Below are 12,933 nucleotides of genomic sequence, written 5' to 3' on the forward strand. Positions count from 1 at the left end.
TGCGACCTACTTTCCGTTTGAGCTTGTAGAAAAACGAAAATACTTGTAAACAGAAAGATGTATTTCCCAGATTGTTGAGCTCTTTTACAAATTTATATAGGACCGGGGAAAATAAGCCTACTCTTTTGATCAACATTCCGAAGGGAAATGGTTTAGAAACAAATCATCGACTTTCTGAAGCTCGGGATGCATGAGGCCTTATATATATATAGTGACCAAAACTATAAAACACATCGATCTGTATTGTGCAAGGCTCGAGACAGGTGACTAAAGAGATGATAGAAATGACGGTATCATAATGCTGTTCATTTTAAGAGATGTTCCGAGACTTGTGTTGGATTCAGACATTGTGAACTCTCATGTATTCACTTCCAGACTTGTCTCTGTCTCGGGCCGCTATACATGAGTCGATTCCATTAAAGCCATCGAGTTTATTGTTCATTTGTTCTTCCACATTGATGCAACGATTCGACCATGAAATAATTAAACTTTGACATAGTCTCTCTTTTTGTCTTCATCGATCTCTTTCGCCGCATGCACGCGCATGTGCTTCACAACAAAATTTTATTTTTTTTAAAAAACCCGCTGCAACGTAAAGTTATATTTCTCCGCCGTTTATTAGTTCAAAACTTTTGGCGTAATTTGTAAAATATGAAAGTGAGTTTTCAATTGCATGGTGTTCTGGGAGATATCAATGACATTTATGCTGTGAATATTACTTCAAGGATCGATCATTCGGAGATGAATAATTTTGAACAGTGGCTTGAATCGACGGTGGTCAAATCGACCCACGGCAATGGTCCATTCGATTGTACGCAAAGTGGGTTTCCTATGCGAACACAATGAGGCCCTCAGTTTATTTTAACAGTGTCAGACAAACTGACCTATTTTAATTATTGTAATTCTCGGTGGCATATGAAGATGCTCGGCTTTTTTTTGGAGCTGTGGGGTTGGGGGATTATGCTGAGAGTGAATGACATTCAGATTCTTATACCTTCTCAATATTTTTGTTTTGTTTTGTTTTGAGGGGTTGGCTGGCCCCTTCCGCCCAGATTTTTGATGTTTAATGTACTCCGAAGCCTGCAACGAACTTTCAGAAAGATTTTTAATAAACACAGGTGCACTTACAATCATGAATAGATTCTTACAAATTTAAGCGACCTGCATAGCTTGGGAGGTGTATTTCAGAAAATGTTCTTATCCGGCATGAACAGGATAAGGCTAAAATTTTTGTAAGGCCTTTTTTCAAAGATTGAATTGTTGTTTTCACTAGCAAATGAAAAAAAAAAAAAAAAGAAAGAAAAAAAATCATCGAACCTTTTGTCAATCGATCTTCAGGCACACAAGTTGATGAGACAATATCTACTACTAACTGGCGAATTCGTTCATGTACAGCAGGGGTGGAAACCTTTTTTCCTGCCAAAGGTCATTTTGGATATGTTCATCATTAGCAGGCCATGTAAATTATCAACCTAAAAAAAAAATTACCTACCATGCCTGTTCAAACATTTCAATAACTCGCACCTAATTTGATGTCTGGAACTGTTTATCCATCCCCACAATCGCTTATTTCGCCAAATGTACGTGATTAGAACGATCCACTTAGTATATATAAAATCATGTTGCTAAGAAAGCTCATTCTTGTTGTAATGACGATGCAGTTAGCTATTAATAAAACTGGGATTTGCCTGGCTGTCTCCATGGCAATCTCACACGCAAAAACGACACGCGCTGCCGGTATCGCGGAATACATCCAATTATTAATTTACCACCTTGTCCATTATTTTCATTTTTTTATGAATTTGAGAGCATTAGCTATATTTGGTATGACAAATGAATGTACGTATAGTCGCCACCCTGAACTGCTTCTCCACACCATCAAACGAGAGCTGACGTAGTTTGGACGTGTCGTTCTTTCCAAAGAAGGCGCAAGGGTACATGGAAGGCCGGAGTAAACCATGGACAAACAGAAAAAGAATAGCCTTGCGAATGTGAAGGAATGGACTGGCTGTCCATTAGGACCCTTCTAACGGCAGGACAGGAACGGCAGGAAATGCTTCAACCTTGAGGTCATTGCACAATATGAGGAGAAAGAGAGAAGGGTAGCAAATAGGAGTACCCAGAGAGAGAGAGAAAAAAGAGGATGGTTAGCCATGCGAACAGTTGTCACGTACAGCGTCCTGAGGCGAGATCTGAACCCAGGGTTTCTCACATTCTCACTGCAGAGGTGATAGCTACACTAACGGCCGCCCCTCCGGCCCCGTTGGCAACCCTTCGATCTTTGCTGATAACTCTCGTCTGATGAGTGGTACTGGCCTGTCAGCCCCTGCTATAGTTGGCCAGTTTGCTCCGGTTCCAGTTACAGGAATGATGATGATGCACGTTATTTGTAAGAAGACGTAAAAACCGTAGGAACCTTTTTGTTTCATATACATACATCGAGGGAGACTCGTATTTTCAACTGTTAAGCTAAGCGAAAGAAACGAAAAATTGAGAAGTAAATAACTGTTTTGAACGTATGTCGTCTAAGCTGAACTAGTATATATAATTATTTAGTGTTGAAACGTTCCAAAACAATTGCAAGAAAGTAACTGAAGCAGATATTTGGTGCTCAGTCTGCAGAGGGCTGGGCGTCAAGTCAGGTTGTCGACTGGCAGGAGCCTAACAACGACCTTTTGTTACCTTTACAACTGACGGTTACCGACAGCCCAGCCTTCCTTTCCCCATCTCGATCCGCACGACATATCGCCCTTTGTTTAGTGCAGGTGTCATTGTCTAGGAAACCAGGGTTAAGGGTGATAGTGTCGGTGTCAGAAGTCAGAGGTCTGATAGCAGAGTACGTTCCGAGAGACAAAGAAAAGTGTGTGTGCATGAATCAGCGTGAAGTTTATGTTCATGCAAATGCATTTATACGAGCGTGCATACACTGTGTACGCATACTCGCACGCATGTCTGTGCGTGGCAAAGCAACTTGCAAATGGTAACAAGCGCACCTAAGTATTAAATACAGTGTGTGACGATGCTCCATTCTGGAGTCCTCAAAGTTCGGTCTCCTCCGAGACCAGTTTTTTTTTTTTAATATTGTTTAACTCTTTGGCCAATGATTTTTGTACATTTAACTCATCTGTTTGGTTGTGTATAATTTTCTGTAGATTGCATGTTAGGGTCTGCTCTGTGCTTAGGAGTGTTCGTGATCCTAAATTTTGTTTGCGTGATTATCTTCTGAGATCGCTATTATCACTAGATCTTCTTAGTGTATAGTTTCTTAGGGATTTGGTCACTCGCCAAATGTGCACCTGTCGCCAAAAGTAAGGTATACATGTCAATAATAAATTGTAAATATTAAAGTATGATCATGTCATCTACTTCGTTCTGGACAAATAACATGTTCAGCAGTCGCCTGCTGATCGATCCGTCCATCAAATCATAAAGACAGACAGGAAGACATACAACTCCTCTAGAAAGATGACTTGTTTTATATGTAAATTATATAGACTGATTACATTCATAGCCAATATTTGCAATGCCGATTTGCTTTTAACAAAATCGGGGGTGAATATTGAACTTTAAAAAAAAAGAGAGACAGAAGAAGCAACTTTGTTACTCGTGCAAATAAATAGGTAGGCAGACACTAGTAATACCATTGGTAGACGCCTCCATCAGATCATCACCATGCATCGGAAGATGGAACATGTCAGCTGTTCCTCCGGTTTTTTGTCTTATTTATTACCTCCATCATTCCCCTGATCGATACTATTGTCGGTCTTATGAATGTCAGTCCGTATTGGTTGTTAGTTGGCACTGGATAGACGCAGCGACTGACCACGAACTTGTATTACTGGACTGCTGGCAGACGATTTTTTTTCCAGTTAACTACTAAAACGAGGCAAGTGTGTACAAAGCTTCCGGTTTTTCACATTTCAGATTAACTACTTAAACGAGGGATGTTTATACAAAGCTTACAGTTTAGTCATATTTTTTGTTTAGGCTCACCGAGACTAACAGCGAAGAACTTCGCAAGAGGCTAAGTGTTGGTCTCGGCAGACAGACATCAATCCACCTATACACATCCATGGATTGACAATCAAAGCTTGCCACAGAGGTCTTTCCTGAGCAATGCTTGACAAGTCCTGGGTGGAATGGTCAGTCCATTCCCTGATGTTTGGCAAACAGTTCTCTCCCTCCATGTGCGCTCCTTGGTACCATTAATTAAGGACAATCTTTGACAAAAAGCTTTGCTGGGTCACAAGGTCAAATATTAACCGTTTTCCTGTTGCCAGAAGGGATTCTTGACAGCACACCAAAGTGGCGATCGACCGTTCTCCGCACATATTCACTGACCTTATGTTCCTTGCAGGAAATTTGGAGCAATTTCCTCGCCTCCTTGGTCTCGAATTACCAAGAGAATTAATGAGGGGTCGGTGTGCTTCTCATTATCAAGTATGTGCGTAGTACGGACACGTAACACTCGTAATAATAATCGACAGCGTGCAGTGGAAAAGGGAGACGGCGGTGTACATAACAGGTGTACGACCTTGACCTACATATAGGTAAACGACGCTGCACCGAAAAAAAGTTCTCGCGTCGCTGGAAGGCGTTATACGATTTGCATGAGGAGTCGCTGCAGGTCGTGCGGTTACGCGACCCACAAAAAAAAAAAAAAATTTAAATAACACACATAGAGTATATTATTTGAGGGCGGATTCGAATGTTTACACATGAATATATAATCTACGGGCTGCACGTGCATTCACACACAAGCACAGATGAGGTAAATAAGTACAGGTAGGGACATACAAATGTACGCGCGCGTGTACACACAAATAGTACATTTGCGGGCAGACGGATGTATACAAAAGCATGTATAATCTATGGTCTGTATGCACGTTCACACACACACACAGGACAGGTAAATATAAGTACAGGTAGGGACGTGCGTTGATAGATATGTTTAACACACGTACACACACGCATACACATAAATGCACGCGCGCGTACACACACACACGCATGCGCATAGGGAGGCACAAAATAATCTAGTCCACTGCCTTTGAACCTCACATACCCCCACAGAAAGAGAAAGCCGGTGTTTTCTGTTGCTAAAGCGTTGCGATAGTCAAGACAGACAAGTCAGTGTTTGTGGAAGGCTCGTGAAGTGAAGGTCAGCAGGTCTCCGGTTGACAAATAACATTGTAAACTAACAAAGATAGGCGAGAGAAAGGTCGCCCAGGCTTGCACACGGTGCAGAAGAAACCTCGTCTAAAGGTAGAAACCCTGAAACCAAAGACGCTGCGCTCATTGTGTGACCTCAGTACCTCGGGTACGAGGAGCGGGATCACCTGTGTTTGCCCACGCTTTTCATGCAGTCTATTTTTAGATGAGGGGGGTCGTACAGGTGGAGTTTACGTTTCGGTCATTCGTGTGGTTTTATAGCTTTCTCAGCTGATCTATCTATATGTGCGATCAACGAATGGCTGTAATAAAAGTTTGCTGGTATATCTCTCTCGTTTCATTAGAGTCGACAGCCCATTGGAAGATCTGGGTAAAGCAAATAGTTCAGCAGCTATAATGATTCTGATTCTCATTACCATGACATCTAATGACGAAGTAGTAAAGATACTTTTTTATATTTTTTTACTGGAAAGATGATTGTAATCATATTCAATCAGCCCGTTTATCTCATATTTTAAAAATGTGCTATCGACGTCCCTTCCCTTCAAATTACAGCGCGCATGCAGAAGCCTCTGTGTTCAACTGGACCTCCCACCTCTCTAGAGTCGTTTATCTGGTTTTGGACTATTATTTTTATAACTTTAAAACTACTGGATAGGCCCCCGGTTTTCAAACTGTAGTACGCGTACCACTATTGCTACACACAGGTTTGACAGGTGGTACGCAAGCACCGAGACAAAGTTCTAGACTAGTATGTATATTCGTAGTGGGTAGGGTTGTCAGGTGATATATTCGGTCAATTCGAATTTTTGAAAGGTGGAACGCGGTCAATTCGAATTTTCGAAAGTGGTAATCGTCTGGAAAAGTTTGAAAACCGGGCCTTAGACCCTTCACCCTCACTGTAACAAAACTTGTTGAGCTATCAAGCAGCCATGTTACCACTCCTACTATCAAACCAGCATGGGGCAATGGACGTATTGATATATATTCTTCTGAAATGAGAGAACTAAAGTAGTTCTTGAAAACAGCCAACAGTTTATTTAAAATAAGACAGCATGGTAAGGTCTTCCAATTTCTGAGTCAGTTTTGGGTTATACGTTTCGATAAAATGGCTGGAAGGCTTCAAGCAGGGTCTTGTCATAAGTGGTGTTCACCCATCTGTCCGTCCATCAGTGTGATGTGTGTGCGCGCACGCGTGTGTGTGGGATATTTGTGCTGAGAAAACATCAATCACCTGACGCCAGCGAGGCCTAGGGAAGGATGGCGTTTAACTTGGCACGTGGGCAGAATGCTGGACCCCGGTACAGGCAAGACTTGGCGGCTGGAGTTTGTCTTCAACTCCTTTCGTCTTGTTGTTCTTTGACCTCTCGGCAGCAGCAAACGGCGCCTCACGGCCGTGCGGACGCAGCGCCACCTAGCTTGGCAAGTGGACCACTTGTAATACCTGCCTGCTGTCGTCAGGACGCAGTTAGCAACGGGGCTGTCACATCGACTGCCTTGAGTTTTGTTTGGCCCAATATTATCACGACCACAGTGGAAGTCGCGTCCTAACCTGGCTAATGCCAAGGTAAACGTAATAAAGATTTTACCAGATCCGGGTTTATGTCTTACTGCAGAACTTATTTTTCAATGAATTCTCACAGAAATCCATGGGGCATACGAATAAAAACAATACAAATAAATCAATCCTCTCCTCCTCCCTCCAGCAAAATGGTTTTTGACTTTAAATATCATTTTTGTTGCAATTACATTTGTCAACCTTTCTTAGACACTCATTTAACTGTTGCTGTCTTTTCCTGAAAACAATGAGAAACACCCGTTTTAGTTTTCTGCATAATTTGTTATCTTTTTACGCCACAACAATGGCCCTGTTGTCTCTTCGAGGACAGGATCAAGGACAGTACCCACACATTAAACACAAGAGGAAGTCGCTACAACGTATACAACATCCTGCAGTTAATTTTTGTCCCCCTGCTTAAGTTTCAAGCAACAAATTTCTTTTAATTTATGTGTGTGTGAAGCCATTTGAGCACACTTCTACTTAATTATGCACAGGTCTATTTTCTTTTCAAACTTGTTACACAAATCACTGCACGCCGAGGGAAGGGTGGGGAGAAAAAGATAAGGTTTAAATGGTTTAAATCTGAGGGAATCGCGTTAGCTACACTTGTAGTAAAACCTGTTTCTGACCTCCCTACGAGTGGCTGGATCAGCAAAGTCTTTACCACTTGACCTTTTAGGTTCTGATACACACAGGTGCTATCTGCGCGACGTGAGAGCAACGTCGTTTTGTACACTTGCAACTTCCGGAATATAAACGATTTTTTTTTTTTTAATGAAAATCATCTTAACCTTCAGAAAACTCCGTGATATTCGTAAAAAAAAAAATTATATCAGTTCAAATGATTTTAAAACTACTGAATGTTTTCACCCAACTGCAAACTTTCCTCGTGGTTTTTTTTTTTTTCTATTTTGTTTTCTTTCATGTAATTTTCGTTGCAAAACAATCCCCCTTTCTTATCTGAGTTTACACAGATGTGCCCCCCTCGTTCTTCTTCCAGAACTGCTGTATCTTAGCTGCTGATTTGACATATTCCCCCACTCTCTGTATGAGTTGGTCTTTCGTCTTCGACGTTGAGGCACTCCTCACCCCACCTCATCCCCGGCACCGTTTTCTTGCGCACACGTCTTACTATCGTCTCTTGGATTTCATGTGCGCACGACTCTGACTTCCACTTGGTACAAGTGCAACATTCTCAGTTTCAGCCTTTTCACCTGTTCTTGCCGGCTGGTGTGTTTATTACCTTTCCCATAGGAACCAGATATTTCTTTACGACTCGTGAGAGTAAAATTTAATATATATATAATACTCTTATTTCTACACAATTGAAAAAAAAAAAACTACAAAAGACTCTTTTTGAAATGTTTCTAGAAAGAAATTGTTAATTTTTGTTCTTAACGCTTACTTGCTGTTACGCAAGCAAAAGATAACTAAGTCTGCACCTTAAAAAGATCAAAAAATTATTAGACGCCATCTGTATAGCCCAGCCCTTCAACATATATGATGAACAAGTTCATTGTGTTTACGGCTTCTTTTTGGCACAGACCAAATTCCTATTGCTTATAGTCATTAAAAATTAATGTAATGAATGAATATCAGGACCCAAATTTATTACAATTATTTGCTCAACTCGGCAACTACCAAGATGGCGTCTTTGCTACAATATACTCCCAACACCATTCAAACTGCAACCCCTCTCTGTTTTTTGATAGCGCCTTGCCTGAAGCCCCTATTCATTCTAAATGTATCGATAGTAGCAATCAGTAATGACCTTTCTACTCGTCCTTGAACTTGAAGCAGCGAGATCATAAACTAACGAACGTTTTCGAGTGCGTTGGGATCAAAGAAGCTGAGTTGGCTGGCTCTGATATGAGAGTCAGTACATCACAGGCCTCCGTGCTGTTGTCTGTAGCTGACGTAGGCTTTGTTGGGCTCAAGCCCTTATCTCCGCGTGCGTATCTGGTTGGAGGCTGGCGAGGGTTGGAGGGAAGAGGGATAGGGGGTCGGAGGCAAGGGCTGTTCAGGCAGTAACTACGCAACATCTGCACAGGTGCGAGGGATGCAAGGGAAGAGATTTTGTCACCTGTAACTTAGATCATTCTCACAAGCTGCAGTGGCGTCATAATGGATCGTAAACTGCGACGAATCTAGCGCCATGTGCGTCAGACGGCGTCAACTGCTGCAGAAAGGAAGGGAGAAACAAATATAAAATGATGCAAATAAGTGCAACGGGAGATGCTTCCCATGACCTGTGTTCTGACACGTCGATTGTGTGAGTGTGTGGAGGGTGTGTGAGAGGGTGGCGCCATAATCAGAGAGCAAGCGAAGAGTATGGTCATTAGAATGGGGAGAGGGAAGTTGCGAACCTGAAAGTACACATACTAGCCAGTTTGACACCAGTGTGACGCACCATACATCCCTCAGTTGACTTAGCTGTCGGATACCTGCATAATCCTTCAAGAGTTGGGAAGATAAGGCTGTGAGGGAAGGGAAGATAAAAATGAAAGCAGGCCTCTAACATCCCTCCCCAACGACACCAATGTTACGGGACCACTTTTACCTTTCTTTTTTTTTAAACAGGTAGGCTACATAGAGTGTTGTCCCAGGTCTGTTTGAGTAGGACCCTGACGCCCGGTGTCATTAAAATTCGGCTTTATTTCGGCCGCTGTATAATCAACACTTACAGCACCATTTTATGTGGACACGAATTGCTGGCCGCATTGTGACACGTGGCATTAGGTGGGCGAGTTTTACAGCGGATAACCCTTTGGCTGAAGTGGAGTAGCGTGGGTTTGACATGAGGCTTGGTGCGAAGGTGGGATCGGGGGGAGAAGAGAGTAAAGAGTAGGCCTAGGGGAGGATCAATGTTAATCCTGAGTCCATTGCAAGTGAAAAATAAAACTGCATCGTGAGTACAACTATGCATCATTATAATCATCGCTTAGAACTTCATCACCAGTTGAACTAAGAAAGAAAATTCATGTAGACTAGAGCGACATGCTGGTCTTGTTGTTTTGGTGGGGAAAGTGTTTCTACATGCTGTAGAGGTGACTTCGCACTATGAGAAAGAGAGGGTAAGAAACTAGAGTACCCGGAGAAAACCGGCGATGGCCAGCCTAGCGAACATATAGATATAGAGCGTCCCGAGACGAGATTTGAACCAATGATCTCTCACTGCAGTGGTGACAAGCGAGTGTTTAAACACTCCTCGCTAAAATGGGATGGTTTCATGGCAGATAACACGATCGATGGAAAGGTTTGGCGTGAGTTTGACAGGATGCTTTGTGGGGAGGAGAAAAAAAAAAAAAAGCAGCGAGACGCGCAGACACCCATCGAGAAAATCAACACTCCTTCAATCCGGCCTGTATCATATCTAACGCAGTGTCTTCCCATTGTATCTAAACCAAACACAGACCCTCCCAGCTGGAGGAAAAGCTAAAGCTGACAGCTGCCCACTTGGGGGAAAATTTCGAGCTGACAGCAGACACACGGCATGTCGACATTATCGTTAATTCTTCTCGACAGACCTACAGCGATTTTCGTTATTGCGGAACAACTATAACAACGGCGGCTTGTACAACGGAATCCCAGCATATGGTCAGGCTCCCAGAATTTGAGGCTAAGCATCATGATTTCCCAAAAATATATTGGGAAAATAATTATTGAAAAATCTATTACACAGACACAAATTGAACAATGATTGAAATTGCAATGAGAGAAGCAGAAGAGATGATGCTGATTTCGGTTCCTCGACGTTTGTGTATTTGTGTGCGTGTTTTCAAGAGCAAGACAGGGAACTGTGTACACACTCCAAAGCCCTTGTACGGCCGACAGGGAGAAAAACAACAGCTGATGGTGTGCGCTGGACCTTGGATCAGTGCCAAGTCACGTGAACTTTGTCCTCCCTGCATTTTTTTTTTTTTTTTGCAGCCTGCGATTTGTTCGTTTGCGTAGTTTTTGTTTTTTTTCTCCTCTATCCGTCGTGGAGTTTTCCGCTTGATGTAATCCCTTCCTGGCAGACTTTGTCGTTAGGTCCTTGCCTTGTTTTCTTCTCTTATTTATTCTCGGATTTGTGGATGTCGTAGCTTGCCCAGCTTCTTCTGTACTTCGCACTTTCTCGCTTGTACTGCTCTGACAGGACTTTTCTTCCATTATTTTGCACTATGCTCTTTTTTTCACTTTTATTTTCCTAACACTTAGAAACCGGTTCTCAGCACGAAACATGTAAACCCTTGCAAAACCCTCACAGCCCCAGCAGAAATGTTGGACATGTAACATCATGTTTTAGTTACCTCCCGAAACAGCGGCGTAGGAACAGGGGGTGGCTGTGGGGGGTTGAGAAGTTGCCCCTCAGGAGCTATACTGCGGTGGCAAGCAATGTGAACGTCGTTCACTGTCAGCATGAACTTTGCAACCCCTTCCCCGCCTGCAAACGAGCATCTTCCACTTCGGAACAAACAAAAGAGCGTGTATCTGTGCCCAGGGCTGACCTAGATTTTACCTACCCGGGTCAGCGTGGAAAAACAAGGGGATGCTTTATGGCATCAAGATGGCAACACCTGGAAAAAAGGGGAGAAGAAAAGGCAGCTTGTCTACTGGACCGCTGACTCTAATCATGCGATTCTCTAATGTCACTCGTACTGTAGCGTGAAAACATAAATTTAATAATACCGGTAAGTCTTTATAGTTTTATCTCAATAATTCTTTCGATATTCGTCAGATTTGTCATGCGCATGCACAGATCGTGGATTTACAGATGCCCTCGGAAGTTCTAGACCAATTCTTGATCCCCCGGAGACTGTTGATTGAAGCACGAACTTGTATTACTGGGTCCGATTTTTTTTTTCCAGTTAACTCCTAAAACGAGGCATTAGGCTACGAAGCTTCCGGTTTATTCACAATTTCAGATTAACAACTGGCCAACACACACTACCTTCACAGATGTACTGACAGCCAAATTTTTAAAGGTACAGACAAGAGGATAGCTGTAAACTGGTGATCGATGTAAATCAACTTTGTGTGCGAGGAGATGTATCCTAGTTTTGTCTCCTGATCTCGTGGCCAAGAACTAATCGATGACTCGCATGCGACAGTTCAGTCTTTCTAGTCCTCTCTGTCACCACCTTGTCTCCATGGGGATCGGCTGGTGGCGTGTTGGTGAGATTACATTGTTTATGTCTGTCACCCAGCAGCACACCAACATTCTATCGTCATAATGAGTACAAGCATTTAGTGTCTCACACATACCATCTCTTTTACATGCATTCAGTCTTACATTTAATTACACTTTTATTCTTTTTCACAGAATGATTTAATGAACATTATTTCGAAATCACTGGCGGCTGGCGTATCAGTACAAATCTCATGCAACAGGTATAACACAAGCGTACACATATACATATTCACATATCACACAGTGACACGGATGGAAAACACTGGGTGTTGAAAGACGTTTCATTGTCACCTGATTGTCACACTAGAACCTGCAGGAAAACCCACGTAAAATAAACCACGAAAAGGTCACCACGCCCAGCATGGTTAGTCATCGCACTACAACTCGCGGAAGACGAAACTTTATCTTAGTGACCAAGGCAGTCTCGCAGTGATAAGGATGTGTGGCCAAGATCAAAGGATGTGGCTGCAGCCGCTCCTTGGCAGGGACGATAACACACACACAAACACACAAACACACAACACAACACCGCACCTGTGGTCATTGATATAAAAGGGAGGTGAACAATACTTTGGTTCCTGGTTGAGCGGGTTTTATTGCTGTAAAAAAGAACATTTGTAGTTAACACTTTTGAATGAAATAAAAAAAAGAGTTTTTGAGGTTTATTTTGGGTGGGGAGCAAAACTCATTCTAATGATCAGACAAAGTTTAATGGAGTGACACTAACAGGAAGCAAAATCGTGCACCCCAGTTGTCCTTTAAAATGTTTTCGCTCTTCACGTTGATGTCATCGCTGTTTTTCAGTGTGGAACAAATGACTCATTAGAAAAAGTACCCGACAATGATCCTGGTGATTGCTGCAATCCATTCGCATGTTTGCATTAAACTTCCCCGCTGTCTCTCCTACCGTGCCCACTCCTTAAAATAGTCTGGCAGATAATTTAAAAGAAATACAAATAGCGATGAAAAAATGGACGGACACGCAACGAAGTTGACTAAATGGAAATGGTAAAAAGATATATATTTA

The sequence above is a fragment of the Pomacea canaliculata genome, linkage group LG7 (genome assembly GCF_003073045.1).
Source record: "Pomacea canaliculata isolate SZHN2017 linkage group LG7, ASM307304v1, whole genome shotgun sequence".
NCBI classification, from domain to species: Eukaryota; Metazoa; Mollusca; class Gastropoda; order Architaenioglossa; family Ampullariidae; genus Pomacea; species Pomacea canaliculata.